The following is a 14,549-nucleotide window of genomic DNA, read 5'->3' on the forward strand; positions in this document are numbered from 1 at the left end:
GCCTGCTTCGGATTCTGTGCCTCCCTCTCTCTCTGCTCCTCCTCTGCTCACACTCTGTCTCTCAAAAATGAATAAACATTAAAAAATAAAATAAAAAAAAAGAAGAAAATGTGACAGCAGCATTACTTATTTGCAGATGGGAACATGCTGCTTTTTTTAGTAAGCTCCTCAGGAATCGAACCTTCCTGTGAGCCACAGCCAATAAACGCCGCCCGTCATTGGGGAGGTGGAGGAACTTTTGCAAAGGGCAGGAATTTCTAGGTCTGGCCGTGTCCACGTGTCCTTAATGGGCTATGGTGGCTTCCCCTGGCTGGTTGCAGCCCTGGAGAGACCAGAAGACTGTGCTCCTTAAGCTGGTGCGTGTGTTCCTTCGCTATCAGCGATAGAGTTTTCGGTTCTTGTTGTTGAAGGGAAGTTGTGCTATCCCTTCTGACCAACGAATCTATGTAGGTATGAGAAAACGAACTTTCTTCTCCTATGGTTGACATTGCAAAAAAAATTAAAAAATAAAAGGAAGAGAAGGGCATAGAATACAGGCTCAGAGGACATGAAGCCGTTGTATTTATGGATAAGATGCAGATTTAACAGCCTCTTCACGGCCCCTGTATCAGTGCTTCTCTAACATTACTGTGCACACAAATCACTAGGAGATCTTGGTAAAATACGGATCCTGACTCAGCAGCTCCACGGTGGGGCCTGAGATTCTGCATTTCTAACAAGCTCCCATCTGATTTGGAAGCTGCTCCTCTGGGACCATATTTTGAGCAGCAGAATGCCACATTGCTTTATTGCTGGGGTTTTGTTCTGCTTCCTGAACAGCGCATGGAATAAAAGTAGCCCTTTCTCTCAGAATGGAGAGAAGCTGGGACCCTTTACAACAGGGGTTCACGAAGTGTGAGGCTGTGTGCCTCACGGAGGAACCTGTTAGGAAGGCAGACTGTTGGGCCCCTCCCCAGATTTCCCCATCAGATAGTCAGAGGGTGGGACCCAGCAGTCTGTTTACAAGTCCTGGGGCTGATTCTGACCTAGCTACAATTTGACAACCATTGCAAGAGAGCAACTGACCCTGGCTTTGAAAGGTCTGGTGATTAGGTCACCAGCCCTACAGAATGGCTCTAGCCTCCTGGAGCAGGTCTCCTGGTCTCTTTCCGCTCAATTTCAAACCGGATTCCTTTGGGTTAGGGTGTCCTGGAGTGAAAGGATTTGGTGTGGAGGAAGATTGTTCTTCAGAGTCTTTGCTTTTTGTGAATCCTTACGTTCTTGTTCTGCATTATGTGGGGGCCAAAGAAAAGCAAATGCGCCTCCGAAATAAAGCCTGGGGAATTATTCCACGGCGTGTGACCTCTAAGTGGCTGCGAGTCTCAAGTCTCTGCCGAGAACTCCCTTCGGTGGTGGGATTAGGACCAGTTGTCCAGATTTGCTGGAGACTGAGAGCTTTCCCACAGCCTGGGACTGGTAGTGTTCACGCCAGGCCCCAGGGTCATCCTAATTGTGGGCTATTGTGTGACAATTAGGGTCACCCTAATTGTGCGCTCTTGCTGTTCAGCTGTAAAGTGCGAATCACCTGGAGATTTTGGTACATGCAAGCTGGTTCAGTACTTGCTGGTTGGAACCAAAGAGTGCATTTCCGACGAGCCCCCGGGTAACATCCCACTGCTGCTGTGTGGACCACACTTGAGCTGCAAGGCAGTTTGGCAGCCTTGGGATATAGGGTGGGCCTCTATACGGATAAATCGGGGTGTCCCATAACCGCTTACACCACCGATGGGCTCCTTGGCTCAAAGTCAAAAAGAATTTTGGGGCCGTCTACAAGGCTTTAGGATTGTGGGTTTTGCCTGCAAATGTCCGGTATCGACAAATATCCACCTTTCTGAGCTGTGGGTCTTAAACCATCAAATCCAATGATTTGTTAAAAAAATTGTTCTTTTTAAGGGGCAGGTAACTGCCATCGACCTGTGAATAGGACGTTCTCATGCCTCCTATTTTCTTAGTATGTCTTTGAGTGGTACTTAATAGTTTTCCTTGCTTGGGCTGAACATCTGCATATGACCTGGGGTGGTGTATCTGTCATCTTTGGTCTTGTCTCTGCCTCACAAGTAGTTCATTTGCCCTTCAGTTTACAGCTGTGGTCGACCACAGGATCTTTTGCTATTTGCGGTGTTTCTGCTTTTCAGCATAATGAGTTTTGCTTTATCCATATCCTCCTTTACTAATTGCAACACAGCAGCACATTCTATATCCCATCTGTTTCCATGATTGATTGCCTTTTACTTCAGTGTGTCCTAGAGAGTTATTTAAAAAAAAAAAAAAAAAAAACAGCAGGCTTCCGTGTGACCTTTAAGATCATCATAAATTGTCTTTGTCTCTAAGTATACTGGTCTACACATGATGGCCACCCAAAGCACAGGAAATAATTTCTCTGATGTTGACTATGTGATTTCTCCTTACTCCTTATTCTGGACAGGCATGCACTGAGCCTTTTGCCCTGTTAGGTCTTCTTCGTTTTGCTTTTATCCCCTGTAATTAGTATTCTTGTCTACACACTTCATCTTTTCGTTGATGAAGACAGAGAGGTCGTGCCTATGGCAGAGCTTAGTAATGGCTCTCAGGAAGCTGCCGGTCCTAAGAGTTTCTGGTAATGTATAAAGTTGTTTTGACGCATAGTTAATTCTCATTATTCATGGTAGTTATGGTCTATAAAAATCCCTCAAATCTCAATTTAGCGAATACTGTACAGTTGCCCCTAGGGGGAAAATAATAGGGTTGGGTTCCTGGTCTTATGGTCACAACATTTTCATCAACTAATTAAATGTGCAATCTTGTGTTACATGTGCTTCTGTTTAAAGACACCTTATTTAATATATATTGTTGATTAATTAACATTGAACTCATGGCCAACAGCACTATAACTCATGGCTGAACAAAGCCTATCTAATATGTGTATTTTCTCTGTGAGGCATTTCCCACCCTTCCTGTCCTTAGGATAGACAGCACATAGCACTAGGCTTGGGAGTCATTTTAAACAGAGAAACCGACCAAAAGCACACAAAATGTGAAAATCATGACACTAAAAAGACCACAAAAAAGAGTATTTGTTTTCTGTGTGAGAGCTGAAACAAAAAAGCAGAATATTACCTGTACGACTTCAGTCGCTAACGTGTATAGGGTGGCCCAGATTTTTCATGGCTTTATCCATATTCACACATGACCATGAACGTGCCACAAGTATCGATTTGGGGGTTACAATTACCAATAAAATTCTAGCAAGTAGGCAGGTTCACAAATATGTACTCTGTGACTAATGAAGATTGACTGCACGTTGTCATATAACCATACTCTTCATCGCTGGCTCTGTGTAGTCTATGAAAAGACAAGAATTCATTGACTCTCCTTTCATGAAGGGGGGTAAAGACCTTTGCCTTCAGCCACTGAATGACTGCTGGAAGCACGTTGGTGGAGGCCTGCCTCTTACATAAATAACGATGCATCATCCCCTTGGGAGTACCTATCATATACGAGTACCCAGAGCCCTCATTTATAAGTAAACATGGCATCAGACTTTTGTCAGGTACCATGTATAAGGCACTAAGGCCAGAGCATGGATCCCTGTGTTTCAAGGAGCTTGCGGTCTGTGTGAGACAGGACGCTCCGATACAATACGGTAAACACTAAGAGCCTAACGGATAGTGCAGACGAAAGGTGTTAGAGCATTACAAAACCACCAAGGGTTGACCAGTCTTTGTCTTCTGTTAGACCAAAGTTCCCCATCTGTCTTTTTACCGTAGGGTCCCGGTGCCTCGCCTATAGTAGGGGTTCAAAATTATTTACTGAATGAATATGGAAGTGTTTGAGCTGGTATTTTAGGGCCTTACAAATATCAGTTTTTCAGACTCCGCTTGATAAATTGCCACGGGAGATCAATAGGTTAGGGATGAGGCTTGAAATTCTGCATTTACTTCCCCCCCCTCATTTTATTATAAAAAATTTCAAATATACAGAAAGGCTAAAAGAACTTTACAGTGACTGTCTATATAAGCCATTGTCCATTTTTTACAGTGAACGTTTTACTGTCTTTGTTTTTTCCCACACCTATCTGTCCATACCTTCACTGATTCATTTCCTCATTCATTAATCTATCTTATTTTTTTGATGCATTTCAAAGCAAATTGAAGACATCAGCACATTTATTCCTCAATACCTCAGCTTGCATAACTTTAGCTAGAGTTCTGTTTATGTTCCTGGACATGACTTGTTAATTGAAATTGGGTAGCAATTTCTTCATCTGTACACTTAGAGGGCTGAGCTAAACTTTCAGGTGAAATTTCTGTGGTTTTGTGAGAACTTAATGTCTGGCTTAGAGGGGTTAGTATGTGGGATAAGTTAAGAATAGCCCCTACGTTTTGAACCTCGGACAAGGAAAGTTTTATCGGAACACAACCATATTCATTCATGTCTAGAAGTTTCTCACCATGCTTTTGTGCTGCCACGTAGAGGTGAGTAATTGTGAGAGAGACCATAGGGCTTATAAAGGCCAAAATGTGGACACTTACAGAATACATTCTCTGATCCCTGCTGTAAAGAAATGAAAATTGTTATGCAGACTGGGGAGGAACCTGGAAATTAGAAGAATGATAACTGAAAAAATTTGGCAGAGTTGACAGAGAGAATGGGATAACCTAAGTTCCAAAGAATCCAAATGTAAATGTATCTCTAAGTAAGGTTCCTCTCTTTAAGGTATTTTTTTTCCTATTTGTTCTTTAATTGTAACAGGGAAAACCGGTAGTGATTCAAGGTCCATCGGTCAACTTGTGCTAATGTGTGTTGTAATAAATGGACCCCAGATCTCCTTGGCTTGCTTGCTTTTTTTTTTTTTTTTAATTTTTTTAAATGTTTATTTATTTTTGAGAGAGACAGAAAGAGACAGAGCCCAAGCAGGGAAGGGGCAGAAGACAGGGAGACACAGAATTGAAGCAGGCTCCAGTCTCTGAGCTGTCAGCACAGAACCCGATGTGGGGCTCGAACTCACGAACCATGAGATCATGACCTGAGCGGAAGTCGGAGGCTTAACCGACTGAGGAACTCAGGCACCCCTGTGGCTTTCAATAGCAACTCTGCTTGCCCTCCATAGGTCACCTCTGGTTCTGCTCCATGTGGTCCTGTCTCTGCACTCAGGTGACAGAGCCTCCACCCTCTGGGCCATTGCCCACCTTGTGACAGTGGAGCAAGAGAAAGGGCAAGATATTAACTGACTCTGAAAGCTTCTGCTTAGAAATGACACTTCACCACTTTCGCTTGCATTTCATTGGGCAAAAAAGCAAGTCAGGCTGGTAGCCCTGGATGGTTCAACTGGGGGGGTGGGGGTGGGGGGGCTCTTTAATACTCTTCCAGAGAGAGGAGGCAGATGAACGTGAGCAGTAGTTCACTCTTCCTCACAGGGTCACAGGGTCAAGAGATTCTTGTCGTTGTTTAAAGGAAGTGGCTTCAGGGGCACCTGGATGGCTCAGTCGGTTAAGCGTCTGACTTCGGCTCGGGTCAGGATCTCGCGCTAGCTCTAGGAGTTGGAGCCTTGCATCCGGCTCTGCTGACCGCTCCGAGCCTGGAGCCTGCTTCAGATCCTGTGTCTCCCTCTCTCTGCCCCTCCTCTACTCGCACTCTGTCTCTCTCTCTCTCTCTCTCTCTCTCTCTCTCTCTCTCTCTCAAAAAGAAACATTAAAAACAATTTTTTTTTTTTTAAAGAGAGTGGCTTCACTTTTTGGAGGTGGACGGAAGAAACCTCCGCAGAGAGCAGGAGGTGTTTTGTGAATCATAACTATCTCCTGCTGTTACTCATTGTAGGGGCAGATTTTTAGCTGGGTTATGTGAGGTTCTGGATCTGCGGGTTGGACCCGGGAGTCCGTACCAGCTACAGTTAACATAGGAATCACCTGGGGAGACATTGCAGCATCTCATCAGGAAGTGAGGAATGAGGCTTGAAATCCTGCATTTCTAACGAGTTCCTAGGGGATGCTGATGCTATCAGTGTGTGGACCATAGTTTGTTACAACAGTGATTTTCATCACCGGATATTCTAAAACCAAAAAGGGAAGTAGGTGTTCATTAGCAAACCATAAGGCCGCCATTCTGAAATGTTGAATGTTTGTGGTCCGAGTTCAGAGCCTTTCCCAGGCAGAAAAGAGCCAGGTGTTGAGAGACCGGGACGACCTTTGGAACGATGATGAACCGGTCACATGCAGTCATGACTGGTGGTAGGGGAGTGAGCAGACCAAGAGGTGTGGCCAGAGAAGACTGAGTGACAAATTTTGAGCGAGAGCAGATCCATCCAGTGACTTTGGCCAACAGCCTCTTTGTAATGGAATGCGAGCCAGAGGAAACCTCGATATACGTTAGTCACAGATGGGACTTCAGAAACTAGCAATAAATATTTTTTTGAGCACTCAGACACAAACAGTAGTTTTGTCAGAATTCCTGCCTTTAGATGGTGGCAAAGCATTCAGTGCAGTTAATAAAAACCATTCAGCAATTGCATTGCATTGCAATGTTTCATTTGAATTTCGATTCTCATAAATATCTTGCTAGTTAAATCTGAAGGGCAGGACTGTAACTGACTATAAGATTTGATGTTCGAAGAGAAAATGTTGGGGTGAAATTGTTCTCTAGAACTTCGGTATTGTTCCTTCAAAGAAACATCTGTAGTTATTAGGAAGAATTGAAGTTTTTTCTTTGTTATTTCCTCTTTTTAATGACATTGAGAGAAGTATTTTGGCCGTGATTTGCAAGATAAATCTTTCAAATACCTCTTGACTTTTGCACGAATCACTCTTATATTTAGGTTTTGTGTCCCACAGTCTGGCACTGAATTCAGACTACCACCTACTTGCTAGGATTCTATGGGCAAATGTTTACACTCTCTGAGCCTTATTTCTTTATTTGTAAATTATGGATGATATCTTTTTGTGTTAATCATGGGCTAACCATAATCTATTTAAGGGGCATTACACAGAGTGGGTACTCAAGGAATGCTAGGTGTATTTTTAGAATTGTGCTACAAATTCAAAATCACTCTTATTTCAGCATTAGAGTGAACCGTGTATTTGGCTTTAGAAAAAAAAATAGGCAATGGCAAATATTGGACAGGATATGGAGAAACTGAACCCTTCATACATTGCCGCTGGGATTTTAATATAGTATAGACACTTTGGAAAACAGTCTGGCATTTAAAAAAAATGTTAAACACAGATTTACCATATGACCCAGAAATTCTACTTCTAGGAGTCTACCCAAGTGAAATGAAAATATGTTTACGAAAGGCTTGTGTGCCAATGTTCATAGCAGCGTTATTCTTAATAGACCAAGCAAAACAACTGTCCATCAACTGGTGAATGGATAGACAAATTGTAATCTATCCATACAATGAACACTGTTTGGCAATAAAAAGGAATGAAGAACCGCGATATGCTACAGCATGGATGAAGCTCAAATAATATGCTAAATGAAAGAAGCTAGACACAAAAGATCACAGACTGTATGATTCCATTTATATAGCCTCCCCATAAAAGGCAAATGTGGAGAGACAGCAAGTAGATTAGGAGTTGACTGTCACTGGCGGTGGATGCCAGTGGGTAACTGCAAATGGGCTCCAGGCTTCTCTTTGGAAATGGTCTGAAATGAGTGATGCTAAGTGCAGAGCTCTGTAAATTTACCAAAACTCATTGCATCGAACACTGAAACTGGTGAATTCCATAGCATGCAAACTATCATCCAGAAATGTTGTTTTTTAAATAAAGAATGTGTTCATTTTTTTTTTTTTTAAAGATTTTGATTGTTTCTGTGTAGATTCTCATTGTTGCAAGACGAAGACAGTTAGGGAAATGCTTTTTCGCTTTCCGAAACGAGTTGGATTCTGGAGCTCTTGTGACTGCTTCAGCCTCCTCAACTCAGTAAGGAAGCCTCTGCTTTTTCAGGACAGCAAGCTTAACCCTGAAACTAATAGCCTGCAGGCAGCAGCTGAGGATAGTAACATCTGAAAACAATAGAAAGTCCAGTCAGTAAATGCAAATCAATAACGCTGGCTGATGATTCCACGTAAGTAAAAAGAGATTTTCAAGATGGAGTATCTTGACTCTGGCCATTAAACTTCTCATTCACCAGTTCTTCATTAAATGCCTGTCTTAACCAGGGCAATTGAATCTAAGGTATCAGACATTTTTGAATTATGGAGATCACCTACTTCGTTTTTGGCCTTGGGCGCATGAGAAAAGGAACTGAATTGAATATTCCCCCCCGAAAATGATATAAGGGGAAGTAATGGACAGTATCTGGAAGATACCACCTTGGAACAACTGCCACGGATGTGGTTACGGAAGCACAAATACATCTAAGAAGACACACTAAGTCCCGTTGTGTTACAATGCTAGGGACGTCACTCAAGCATCAGATTTAAGAGCTAGGTGTGTGTTTATGCGTGTGTGTGTGTGTGTGTGTGTGTGTGTGTGTGAATTCTCTGACCTTATTTTTTGAAAATGGGCATTGCTTGACAGGTAGTTGTAGGACCGTGTGTAGTTGTTAGTTGTAGGACCACATCGTTCCATTATAAATACGTAGAAAGTGCAGAGACTTTCACGTTGACAATCTGTTGCTTTTGCAGGGATCTCACTGTGGGCATGCAGTCTTAGCATTCCCCGGGGCATATAGACTAACATATGAACTTTATCAGACTTGCTTGCTCGGTGGTAAATGAGCTGAGGAGTCCGTAGGAATAGAAGGGGTCCCCAAGTTGCCGCCCAAACGGCAACAAACAAAAACACTTCTTATTTCTCAGTGTGCGGTACAAAGGTCACTGGTATGAGAATCACCTCGTGGGGGCAAGAAGTGTGGGTATCTTGTTCAAACGTTAGAAACGTGAGCGACTGTACTCTGCCATGCTCTGTTCCTGGGGAAGGAGCAGTGAGTAAAAGAAGCCAAGGTCCAGGGAATGTCTGTTCTGCTAAATTGTTCTCCACTGTAGGCCCTGAACCGGTAACATCTCCTTTACTTGGGTACTTAGAAATGAAGTTTCTGGCCTCATGCTCAACCTGCCTAACCAATTAGAAACCATAAGGGTGCAGCTTGACAGTACAAATGCTAAGAAGCCCTCTGCGTGTTGGTGCCTGGTGTTTGAGAAGCACTCTTCAAGGGCAGGGTTTCTCAGCTTCAGTACTATTGACATTTTGTGCTGGATAATTCTTTGTTGTAGGGCTGTCCTGAGCAGTGTAGGATTTTTAGCACACAAGAGGCCAAGTAGCTCTCCACCCTAGTTTTGACAGTTAAAAATGTCTCCAGATAGTGTGAACTGGCCCTTGAGGGCCACAGTCATCCCAGGCAAGAAGCAATGCCTAGGGCCAGGCTGTTCAAAATGGCCTGCTGACTAGCATTGTTACCATCACCTCGATCAAGTCTCTGGGGGTGAAGTGAGGAATCCATGCTCTAAAAAGTCCTTCTGGTGGTTCTGACGCTGCTGAAGATTGAGAACCAGCATCCTCAGGGAAGAGATAAGTACACATGTAAATCAGAGTGATTCGTGTGCTATACGTAAGATCTGTAAGATGGAGTGTCTTGACTTCACCCAGTGAACATCTCCTTTCAGAAGGATAGGGAAGATCGGGAAGGAGGACAGGGTGTTCCCGGGGAGAGGAGGGTTGTAATTTTAAACAATATGGTCACAGAAGGTCTCATTGGGAAGGTGATAATCAAAGAGGGAAAGGAAGTGAGGAGGGAGTGAAGAGAGAATGGGGAAGAATGCTCCAGGTATAAAGAAGTGAAAGATCAAAGGTCCTGGGGCAGGTGTGTATGTAGTAGGTTCAGAGGCTAGTAGGGAGCCCAGCGTGACTAACTGGAGGAGTGTATGAGGAAAGTGTTTAGAAAATAAGTAAGAGAAATAATGAATGAATGAATGAACAAATTTACCTATTTGTGGCTTTGACTTCTGTATATATAAACCGTGGCTTTGAGTATATTCTGTGGTCTTTTTGGACCTCAGCTTTCTCTTCTATAAAGTAGAATTAATAGTTGTCCCCTAAGGTCTGCGGTGAACAATAAAATGCTCAAATGATGGCAGGCTTTGTGAGGGGATCATATACATTTATATTTCTGAATGTCCAGTGCATAGCAGATTACATTGCTTATAGCATGTGATCAATAACTTTTATAGGCATTATAAAAGAAAAACCTGGAAAAATTTAGACCTACCATATCAGAATCTCAGAGACTGGTAATCTACACTTCTAGTAAGTCCCGCCAAATGAGCCTTGACTATGCTATTTTGAGACTCTTTATTCTGCTCATATACAGTATTTGTATCCTGGTCCCCATTAATTATTTGAAATGCCATGGCAGTGGAATTTGCCAGGTGTGAATATTAACGCATAAGTTTCCAAGGCTTTGCTAAGAAAAGGCCAAAATTTTAGACCAACATGGCAGGCTCAGGGGATTACACTGAGAGTCTTTTAACTCTCAATGGTGAAGCTTCCTGGGGTGAACATGCAGAAGATTACTCCAGGGGAACTGATCCCTTTTTGGTTTGCTCTAGCCAATCAACAATATTAAGAAATACAAATACTTGCTGATTCACTGTGCAATGAAAAAAACTGTGAGGTGAATACGGTATTATGTCCACCATGATGTCCCTGCGGTTGGTAAAGTTATATAAGCAAAAGATTGGTTGTAACCAGCTATCTTAAATTCTTGTTTGTTTGCTTTGTGCTCACCTTTCCCTGATGGGTGGCCTGTGTCATTATGCTTTGGAACTTAATATGATAGCCTTGAACTTCTGTAACATCTTTCCTCTTAAACGCTCAGTGTTTGGGGCCATTTTCAGTTTTTAAAAATAAGCTATTCTTCAATATGTTACTCTCTGGTTATTTTGCTCAACCTTATTTGCCTTAGGGAACCTCAGAGATTAAATCTTACCAAATCTTGAAGCTGCGGTGATTTGAACTGCTAGGTTTTTCTGCCTTAATTTCCCCTCTGTGAGTTCAAGAGGTCAGACATAGTCTGAGGCAACACTTAAGGAGTCTGTGTCTTGAAAAAGCAATTGGATTAGTTGGGTTGAATCTCTTTCTTTTTTTTCCCACATTGAAATGATGGGGTGGGAGAGTGTCAAGATGAGGTTTAAATTGATTTATTTGGTAGATGAAATGCACCAAAGCTGAAGGGAAAATGCCTTCTCATTAGTTAGTTACTAAGCTGCACCTGTGAGTTCATGATGACGCCAGGAGTGGACCTGAAAGCTTTTCTTCATTTAATTCTCACATACATAAATATTACAAGTTGATTACAATAATGTGTAAGATGTATGCCCAGGCAATTTAAGGGAGTTAAAAAAAAATCAAGGATGTTGCAGTTTGTCTTCTACTAGACTACATCATTACTTTTAACAACTTCTCATTGCAGGCACATGCACTATTTAATTTATTACGCCTCACGTTTCACCGACTGGGGAGCTGAGGGTTCAGGATATTGTGGTCTGCTCCAAAGCTTTCATGGACGTTTACCTTCCAGGATTAGGTGTGACACAGTCCCCAAACTTTTGCTCTGCTATGTGTCCACCAAGAACCGTTTTCAATTAAAGTGGCTCCTAAGATTGTCGGAAAAACTAACGGGCAACCCGTTAAAACTAGAATTTCAGATAAACAACAAGTACATTTTTAGCACACATATTTTCCATGCACTAGCTGGGATATACTTCTCTTTGGGACATACTTACGCTAAAAATATATTTGTTGTTTATCTGAAACTCTAATTTAACTGGTAGGTCGTGCCGTTTTATTTGTTAAATCTGGAAACCCTACTTGCTTCTCTTTGGATTGAGCCTGTTGGACTTCAGGAATATCCAGTGGTGACTGTTAGGCCTCAATCCAAAGGAATCTTGGAGAAAAGTTACTTGGCCTCTCTACCAGAGAGCAATTAAGAGCAATTTATATTCTTTGAATAAAAGACAATTTAGAACCTAAGACTTCATTTTTTGAGGAAAAGCGATGGTCCAAAGCCATTGTCCTGTTTCCCTAAGATGGGTGAGGCAATCATTTAGAGGGATTTCTCTGTCGGCCCTGGGACTAATTTCATCATGTGAAAAATGAACAAACCAAGCAAATCACAACACGTCTCTTTTTTCTTTTAAATCTTCTTGGGTCTGGGTTACGGTTGAACTCTTTATAGAATCTGCCTTCCGTTCGCTCTGGGGGTCAGAGATCCATCCTACGGGCAGCTGCACTATTAGAACATTCACCTGTGTGAATGCTTTTGCATCCTGAAGTACCTTAGTTACACCTGAGCCCAGTTAATATAAAGCTTAGCACGCAAAGGCTTCTGCCTCGTCACTTGCTTTCCTTCCTCCTGGCTGTTGGGGCTTCTGGAGACCGTCTGGCTTATTTGGAGATTTAGCTAAGGGGCTCGGTGGTTTCTCCTCATTGGGACAAGGATACACTTGTCACATCATGGAAAAGGAGGTATCGTGAAGAAGCGGGGGAAGACTTAGAATAATGTCATCTACTTTCTTTTTTTGCTTTATGTTGTCGAAGACCACTAACTTGAGGTATTTGTTGTTGCAGAATCGTGAATATGACTGGGAAGTGACAGTCGCCCATCTTTCGCACCCAGAGAACTGTCCTCGGGATCTACAGAGAGGTTGGTTCAGATCGCCTTTTAAACTTCTTAATATTCTTGTTAGAATTTACCTTTGGTAACTCCCTTGGTAACCAGTCTTACCTGGCTTTTGGAGTATTTATTTCCATTAATCACTTTGATCCGTGGTAACAATTTCTTGCCAGGCAAAGCTCAGAGGAAAGTATGGGGGTGGTTGTGCCATTTTATGTTGAAGTATCTCCTGAAGCAACGTGGTTTTGGGGGCTACCCAGCTTTGAGTCTGTTGAAAAAGGTGGGGAATTGAGTTGTTGCTGGTACGGTGAGGAAGGGATACTGGGGGAGGCGTTTTGTGTTCAGAGCTATGTGAGAAAATCTGAACTAAATTTTTCTTACAAGTCCCACGTAGTGATAATAAACAGTTTAACATTAGAAGGACCGCGGGCGTCATATTATTGGACTCCCCTGGAAGTGAAACAGGAAATCGATTTCTCACTCTGGAGGATTTTGGTTTCCAACCATGATACTCGGGCGGTCCTAAATGGGATTTAGAATTGGAAATTTTCCTGGTTTTAGCATATCCTACAAAATCCTAAACTCCACTGATATCCGTGTGTTTTTCTCAATTATTACTTGTTTTCCAGGGTGAGCTATGCAAAGATAATAAAATCTGAAATATGGGCTTTCTATGTTTGGTGTTGGGAATGGGAGGGCTTGAAGGTTTAGATCAGATGTTGGCAAACTTCTTCTGCAAAAGGACCAGATAGTAAATATTCTAGGCTTTGTGGGCCTTATGGTTTCTTGCACTCAATTCTGCCATTGTAGAAGGAAAGCAGTTTTAGACAAGATGTAAATGAATTAAGGACGCTGAGATCTAATGTTGACGGTCACACGTGTCCTGAATTTTTTTTGTTTCATGGTTTATTATTATTATTATTATTATTATTATTATTTATTTATTTATTTTAGCATTCATTCATTTTTTGAGAGACGGAGCATGAGCAGAGGAGGGGCAGAAAGAATGGGTGGCAGGATTTGAAGCAGGCTCCAGGCTCTGAGCTTTCAGGACAGAGCCCCATGTGGGGCTCAAACTCAGGAACTAAGAGATGATGACCTGAGCTGAATTTGGACGCTTAACTGACTGAGCCACCCAGGTGCCCCTAATGTTTTTTGTTTTTGGCTAGATTTGGCCTTCGGTTGTAGTTGGCCTGCCCCTGCTTTAGATAGCTACAACAAGGCCAGTCTCCTGTGAATCTCTGCTTAGTTTGTACTCATTAACATTGCAGAAACCTTAGGCTATGCTTGTGTTCAAGTAATGGTTTCCCAAAGAGAACTGGGCCCATGGCAGGGCCATTTGTCCATCATAGAGTCGGACAACATATCTTCACCTATGCCTTATGCTAGAAGGAAGGAACATCCAATATTCCAGACCCCGGGAGCATCTTGGCTGCTTTTTGGTCCCAGCCTGTGGCCTGTCGTCTTTCACCCACATTTAGCTTTGTTTTAGCTCTTAGATGAGTTAGCGGAATGTTACGGAGTTGTCAGCTTGGTAGCTGCTTTTCAACATAGAAGGTCGTAAGTCAGAAGGTTTCTTTATATATTGTTTCTCTGTGATGAAAGGGTTTGATTCCAAACACTTGGCAAGGATTGTTTAAACCTAGATATGCTTCAACATAGGCAATCTCAAGTGTAAGAAACTAAAAAACCCATGGACCTCCCATCTTTTATGCTCTGCATCTAACTAAATGGACAAATCAACTGGGGCATGAGAAATGAACAATAAGAATTCTTGACTAAAGAAGTAATTGCAAGCAGTTCTTAAATGTTCTCTTAAGACCACTGCAAGCTTTCTCTACTCCTTGGATGTTGAAAATAAGGCTATATGTAAAAACTGAAAGCATCCCTTCCTTGTGTGAATTAGCAATGTGCTGTGT

General features: G+C 42.4%; 1 protein-coding gene across 1 annotated transcript in view; it reads left to right on the top strand.

Annotated features, from left to right (window-relative positions):
* The first annotated feature begins 12,582 nt into the window (after positions 1-12,582).
* Positions 12,583-14,549, top strand: part of RARB (retinoic acid receptor beta) — a 730,168-nt gene continuing 728,201 nt past the window's right edge. The window contains exon 1 of the mRNA XM_043595539.1: positions 12,583-12,660. The gene's annotated coding sequence lies outside the window, so the exon portion shown is untranslated. The remainder of the gene's footprint in view (positions 12,661-14,549) is intronic.

Source organism: Prionailurus bengalensis, chromosome C2, assembly GCF_016509475.1.
Source record: "Prionailurus bengalensis isolate Pbe53 chromosome C2, Fcat_Pben_1.1_paternal_pri, whole genome shotgun sequence".
Lineage (NCBI taxonomy): Eukaryota > Metazoa > Chordata > Mammalia > Carnivora > Felidae > Prionailurus > Prionailurus bengalensis.